This window comes from Manis pentadactyla (assembly GCF_030020395.1).
Source record: "Manis pentadactyla isolate mManPen7 chromosome 15 unlocalized genomic scaffold, mManPen7.hap1 SUPER_15_unloc_1, whole genome shotgun sequence".
In the NCBI taxonomy this organism is placed as follows: domain Eukaryota; kingdom Metazoa; phylum Chordata; class Mammalia; order Pholidota; family Manidae; genus Manis; species Manis pentadactyla.
In genome coordinates, this window is record NW_026644588.1 from 2345470 (window position 1) to 2352706 (window position 7237).

The window sequence follows — 7237 nt, forward strand, 5'->3', positions numbered from 1 at the left end:
GCTTGATTGAGCCACTGAATTAACTGACCCTGGCGTTAACTGACCCTGGCGGGAGCCCCTGCACCCAAACTTCTCTGTGCATGACATAGTAAGTCCACTCAAGCCTTTTCAAGTTGTTTGTTCTTGAAACCAAAAATGACAGAAGACACACATTATCCAGGGCCAGCTTCATGGGATTACAACTGCACCCCTGCCTTCCTCTGGCTGTGTCCTGGACAAGCCTCAGTGTGTCCCCACTGTAAAATGGGCTGGCGCTTTGATCTGCTCTGCCAGCTCACTAGAAGAGAACATTGGGTGCTGTGAGCCCGTCATTAAGCAATTCATTCCCAATCTAATCATTCATTCTGGAGAGTTTCCCGAGGCCTGGAGACGCACAAGTCCCCATACTCTCCTGTGGCCATCTTGAAATTCCTAACACTTCTCTTTTAACATGGAGCTCTGCATTTCATTCTGCACTGGGCCCCACAGTTAGGTGGAGTCGCTGTGAGGTTGTGTGTGTTTCTTCCAACTGCTGTTCCTCCAGATTCATAAGTACTGGGGAGGAATGGAATGAGGGAATGGCCCCTGGGTGTCCTCCCTCCACTTCTGCACCTGGTCACATCGTACCCATCTCTCACACCTCCTCCAGGAAACCTTCCCAGACCACCCCTGCCCCAATAAACCTGGACAAAGTGCCTTGTCTGAGCTTCCGTCTCCCGGGGCCCTTCTCCTTCCCTCTCAGACCCTATCTTTTTGTGTCTGCCTCACCCACCCTCTGGTGAAGCAATTACATAACAGAGACCAGGCTGTGGCCAGACCCCAGCCTGGGGCCTGCTGTGGACTAGTAAATAAGGATGAAGGGCTGTAGGGTTCTTAACCTGCTTCCTAGGCCTGAGGGTGAGAATTCTTCTGGCAGCAAATTTAACCCATACCTTTCCAAAGCTTCTTGGCTTCTCTGTACCACCACTATAATTATCACTCAAAATAATAACGTTTTCTCTTTTGTGAGGTGCTTTAAAGCAGGGAGATCCCCCAGGGCAGGGAGGGCATTTGGTTCCTTTCTGGGTCTCCAGCCCCTGGACCAGAGGCTCAGGTAATGTTTATTGCTTCGTCGGGTGGGGGATGGGGGAACCTGGAGGGGGCGAGCCGTGAGAGACGTGGGTGGTGCGCAGTCTGCACACCAGAGGGAGGGCTCCTGGGGGCCTGGGTTTGAGCTTGAGTCACCTGCGCATCTCCAGGCCTCGGGAACCTCTCCAGAATGAATCATTAGATTGGGAATGAATTGCTTAATGACGGGCTCACACCACCCCGTGTTCCCTTCTAGTGAGCTGGCAGAGCAGATCAAAGCGCCAGCCCATTTTACAGTGGGGACACACTGAGGCTTGTCCAGGACACAGCCAGAGGAAGGCAGGGGTGCAGAGAGACCCAGGTTTTACGACAGCACAGGGGCGGTGGCCTGGTCTCCCTGGGGACCTTGGGGCGCCCTATCCCAGACAGGCAGGTCTTCCACCAGCTGGGATGGCCTCTTCCCCAGACAGGAGGGGGTCAAGCCGACCAAGCCAGGGAAGCATTCTCTCGAAAGTTCTTCCCAACTGCATGTCCACACATGTGCCCAAAGAAGGCGGCTTCTCAGAGGTGGGTGCTGTTGGGGGAACGTGGATGTGTCCTAGGGAACCTCTGGATCTGGGGCAGTAGGAAGAGGCTTTTGAAGGTGTTTGCTTCCCAGGAGGGACTAGGGAAGTGGGGTGGGGTTCTACTGGGCGCTGCTAAGAAGCAGGGACGTTGCACTGAGCAGGCTCCCCGCGGACGGGATTCCTGGAGGAGGCAGGCTGGTGCAGGGCAGGGTTATCAGTAAGCAGCGATCAAGAGCGGATGTTGGTGGGGAGGCAGCCTTCACAGTTCTGTCCTGGTGTCACCTGCTCAAGCTGCCGTCCCAAAATGCCACGGGCTGGGCTCACACCGCGGGTTTATTTCCCTAGGACCCTGGAGGTTGCAAGTCAGATACAGGGCGGCAGCAGGGTCGGTTCATCAGAGCACTGATTTTGGGGCAACAGGGTTCAGCGAGTAGGTGCATTTGCAGGTGTAGAGTCCACATAGAATGAGGGTTGATGATATATTTTTTTAAGTTTTCAGTTTCTTTTGTCAAGAGAGAATCCCAACCAAACCTGGGAATAATGTTCTCGTAAAATATGAAATACATGTCGCTGTGTTAAGTGGCCTTTTCCCCAAGCCACTCATTCTGGAATGAGGTTCTGAGTCTGTCTCCACCACACGGGGCAGCCCCCAGCTCCCAGGCCCGCGGTCTGCGCCTAGGCGGGTGCCGTTCACCTTCACAGACGCTGGGGTCCCCCTCTCCAGTGAGCCCATTGGGGAGCCAGGGCAACATAAGACCCGACATGGACCCCGCCACCCAAAACATCCTACATTCTGGGGTAATGCCAGGAAAAACTGCCCGAGGTAAATAAACGGTTATTTTTAAATGAACTCGTGTAGCAACAAGAAGAGAAGAGTTCCTCTTAGCCCCACAACCACTTGGAATTTATGTTGGACTTTAATAGCTCTGAGAGCAATCCCCCCAGCCTAAGGGAAAAACGTTAACAGGTTTTACCGTCTGTTGGTTTACACCCACTGATACCCCTGACGACCTCTGACCTCTCGTTAATTTTCTCATAACAATTTGTAATTGCCCAAGCAGGTTTCGCTGGAAATGAACTGGACCCTCAGGGGTCATAATACATTTTTCTTATTAAATATTAAGGGCCATAACCTCTAATAAATTAAATTTATTGAAAGCTTAAATTAGCTTTATAGTTAAAGAGGTCTTTGAGGTTTTGTTTTGTTTGGGGTGATCTTTTTCTCCTTGGGTGTCAAGAGCTTTAGGGAACAGAAAGTACAATGTACAGCCAATTCCATCTCGTTGGGGGATTTTTATTCTTTAACAGAGGCAGTTAGAAAAGCAGTCTCACGAGGCAAACATTTTATTCTTCAAGAAGAAAGGCATAGTTAGGCTCTCATATTTCCTTTGGTGAAGGAGTTGCTCTGGTCGGAATGTTTGCATCCCCCACCTCAACATTCAGATGTGGAAATCCTAATACCCAATGGTGTGGTATTAGCGGGGCCGGCCTCCGGGAGGTGCTTAGGTCAGGAGGGTGGAGCCCTCAGGATGGGGACTAGGGTCCTTATAAAAGAGGTTCCAGAGACACCCCTTGCCCTGTTCTACCGCGGAAGGACCCAGGGAGAGGATGGTGGTCTGCAACCAGAAGAGGGCCCTCCGTCCCCAGCAGGTGATGTGCTGGCACTTTGATCTTGGACATCCAGCCTCCAGAGCTGTGAGCAATACGTTTCTGTTGTTCACAAGCCACCCACACCGTGGTGTTCTGTGACAGCAGCCCGAATGGACTAAGACGAGAGTGTAGACTCACATTTACGTGTGCATATATTCCCAAATCTGTTTATCTTCCACGTCTAGCAAGCACCTCATGCAATCAATGTGACATTAAATAAGATCATGTAAACGAAGAGCTCAGCTCAGTTATATCATGAATTCCAACACTGAAGGAAGATGACAGGAGAAAGTGCCTGTAAGGCACCTGGCACTCCACCTGTTGGCCCCTGGACTCTGCTCCTGCATCTCCCTTATTCTCCTAGCACCCACTCCTTTGTCTCTGGTAACTGCACCCAGGTTTTCCAGGAAGTGGGGACCACCCCTTCCCAAGTCTCTTTCCAGGTCGGATGGGGGAAGCTGGCTCCATCACCAGCTCCAAAAAGTGATCATGTGACTCAGAACAGGATAATCCAAACACTGTTCCCTCCCCAGGCCCTGTGATTGGTTCAGGCAGGCCAAATTCAACCAAACAGAATGGACCTTCGCCAGGACAAGTGAGAGAAAGGCATCAACTTCCCTGACTCATATGGAGGTGAGTGCAGGTTGTTAACTGCTGGTGTCTGTTGTGTCACCATACAGATACCTAGAGTGAAACAAATCTGAGGCAAGCAGAGCCAGAAGGTGGCAAGAGACCAGGCCCATGGTGACACTGTTTGAGTTCCTGCATCAAACCACACCTGAAGGTGTCCGTGTCTAGGTTTTTTTTTTTTTTTAATGTTATGCAAGTCAACAAAATTTATTCATTTATTTGCCTTAAACCTGTTTGAACTGTGTTTCTGCCTCGTGCAACCTGAGCCCTGTTAGTCTTTCTACTTTATGACTAGCTTCTTGGGATTGAAATCCTTGAGAGTTGTGTGGGTTGCTGGGGTAGCCAAACACCCAGGGCATAAAGTTCTAAAATGTTAGGGTCACCAGGGGCCTTCAAGAAAGCCCATACAATGACATGCATTTCAGGGCCTGAGGGATGTGGGCTTGAATCTGAGCCCTGCCCTTGCTCGACGTGGTTGATTATTATAATGAGGATGGCACAGGGAGGCAGTGGGAGCAAGGCTCAGCCTAACCTTGTTGCATCATGAAGGATGAGTACAAATTAGCTAGAAGTAAGCAGAGCGGGCAACAGAGGTGGTAGACAGGCTGGAGAAACACCTGAGTGGAGAGGTGGCAACTCATCTGGGAAATTTCCAGACGTTCCCCAGCTAGAGTTCAGTGTTCTCTTGGGCACAGCAGGTGGGCTGGGGGGCGCTCTGAGATTCGGGTCTGGAAGAGTGGGTGGGATAAGGGTTTTGGAGTCTGGTTTTGGACAGTCAAAATGGGGTGTTAGGAAGCTCTTTCTGATGCTGATAGAGCCAGAGCACTGGTCTGGGAGCCAGGGAGGGCACAGCAAGCTGAGTTCAAGTCCCAGTTCCACACTTGCTTTGTGGCCTTGAACATATTACTCAACCTCTCTTGAGTCTTACCTTTTTTTATGTGAAACTCAGACAAGAGTCTCCACTGCCTCCTTTAAGCAACATTGTGAATATGAACATGCTTTGACTACGATAGTCTCAGGTATGTCCACTGGCACAGAGTTCCCCAAATAGGGTGGACTAGGGAGTGGCTACCAAGATGACCTTTGGTGTAAGACAAACCTAGAATTCACATGGCAGCAGTGTGACTTTGGGCATGTAAGCCCCCTTCTCCGGTCACTAGTTTCTTCCTGTGTGATGTGGGAGCATGAGTAGTTCCCATCTATATCAGGATGCACTCAGCTACAAGTCCTGGGAAACTCAACCCCAACTTGCTTAAACTTATCAGAGAATTTATCAGCAAGGGACAGCTCCAGGGTCAATCTGATTCAGTCACTCAAAAATGTCACAAAGGGCCTGTTCCCTTTCCTTTCTTCTCTGCTTCCTGTGGTGTGGTTCTGTCCTCAGGCTGGTATTCCTTATAGTCGCATAATGACTGCCACCATTCCAAGCATCACATCCCATATCTCAGCATCTAGAAAGTTAATTTTTGTGGGCTTATTTTCCAGGACACCTCTCAAAACACTTCTCTGTCATGTCAGCATGAATTGGGTCATATCCTACCTGAAGACAGGGTCCATGGATAGGACTTCACTTTGATTAACTTGGCCCTAAGGCAAATGTTACTTCCACTTTTTAAAATCCAGGGGTGGAATTATCCCTCTCCCTCCATGTACCCCTCAGCACTTGGAATACACAGAGGAGGTGTGGAAATCGGGAAATCAGTGAAGAAAGTAGATGGTGTTACAGAAGCACCCATAGGGCCCTTTACATAGGGCTGCCAGATTAAGCAAATAAAAATACAGGATGCACAGTTCCATTTGTATGTCAAATAAACCATAATCAGTTTTTTTTGGTAAGTATCGGGATACTTTTATACAAAAAAAATCAATCATGTCTGGGACTCAGATTTAATTGGTGTTCTGTAGTTCATCTGGTAATGGAGCTTCAGGAACATTCTCATGGGAAAGAGTCACTTGACGATCAGGTTCAAAAGCAGATTCTGGCTCGGGAGGTCGGAGTGGGCCTGGGATTCTGCATTTCTCACAGGCTCAGGGTGCCCTGGATGCTGTGTGTTGAAGGCGAACACCTTGAGGAGGGGTACCCCTTCCTCCTGGGGGTAGAGCAGGCATGTTTACTGAAATAGAGCTACAAGCCCTCCATCCAGCCCACGGTGAACACTCAAAGCAGGTTGCTCCTTGTCTTGGTACAATGATAGTTTGGAAAGTGTGATATGATGTGTGTGTGTGTGCGCGTGTTTCTGTGTCCCAGACTTCTCAGCAACACCTCTCACAGCGCAAACTCTCTGCCTGCAGTCTTGCAGTCGGCCCACTGCAGCTGTCCCGCCCCTCGAGGAGGACGTACCATCAGGATGAGCTTGGGAGGGTCTGCAACCAGCGGGCCCTTGGGCTCCTGCACCCTGGAATTTCTGTGGGCTCCACGGCGCTGTCAGTGGACGTATCACCTTGTCCACAGGGATGGTAACCTACGTGGAGTTCGCTGAGGCCCAAATGGGGATTTTCTGGACGGAATCTGGGTTGCTGATGGACCAAAGCTCGGTGGGTTGTGTGCTAGGGGCAGCCGGACTCGGTCAAGTCCTCTCTCTACCCCTCTGGCCTCTCAGCATCACTTCCATTTCTCTTCCTGCAGACCGGCTTCCTCCACTTGGCAAGAAACAAGGCTGCCATCCACTACCAAGCCCCTCACATCACAGGAAAGGCCCCTGACAGCCCCGCTGGGGTCAGCTATGACTGCTTCTATTCCGACACATGCTCAGGCCCCTCTCGCTTCCCCGTGGTCCTACTCAATGCGGTGGCTTTCAGCTCCGCCTCACTGACGCTGACCCCGAATCGGAGCGCTGCCATGGTTTTTCTGCTTGGCATCTGAAAACCCTGTAATAGGTCGGGCTGGGGAACGTTCCCTAACAAAGAAACCGTATGTCTTAGTCTCTTCCCGCTGCCATCACAAAATACCACAGACTGGGCGGCTTAGGAACATCAGAAACGTATCGCTCACAGTTCTGGAGACTGGAAGTCTAAGATCAGGGCCCCAGCACGGTCCCCTCCTGGCGAGGAACCCCTCCGTGGCTCCCGGCGGGCTTCTCACCGGTCCTCACGCGCCGGCAAGGGCTGAGGTCTCTTAGAAGAGCGTTAGTCCTGTTCCCGAGGGCTGTACTCTGGCGACCTACTCATTCCGGCAGCCCCGCCTCCCAACGCTCCCTCCTTGCGGCTCAGGTCTCTCAGTGCGACTCTGGGAGACACACTTCCAGGCCGCAGCTCTGTGCATCACATAACGGAACTTCTATTAGAAGCTAATCTTTCATTTTTTACCTTAAAAGCGTTTGTGATAAAATGCACGTGACAAAATT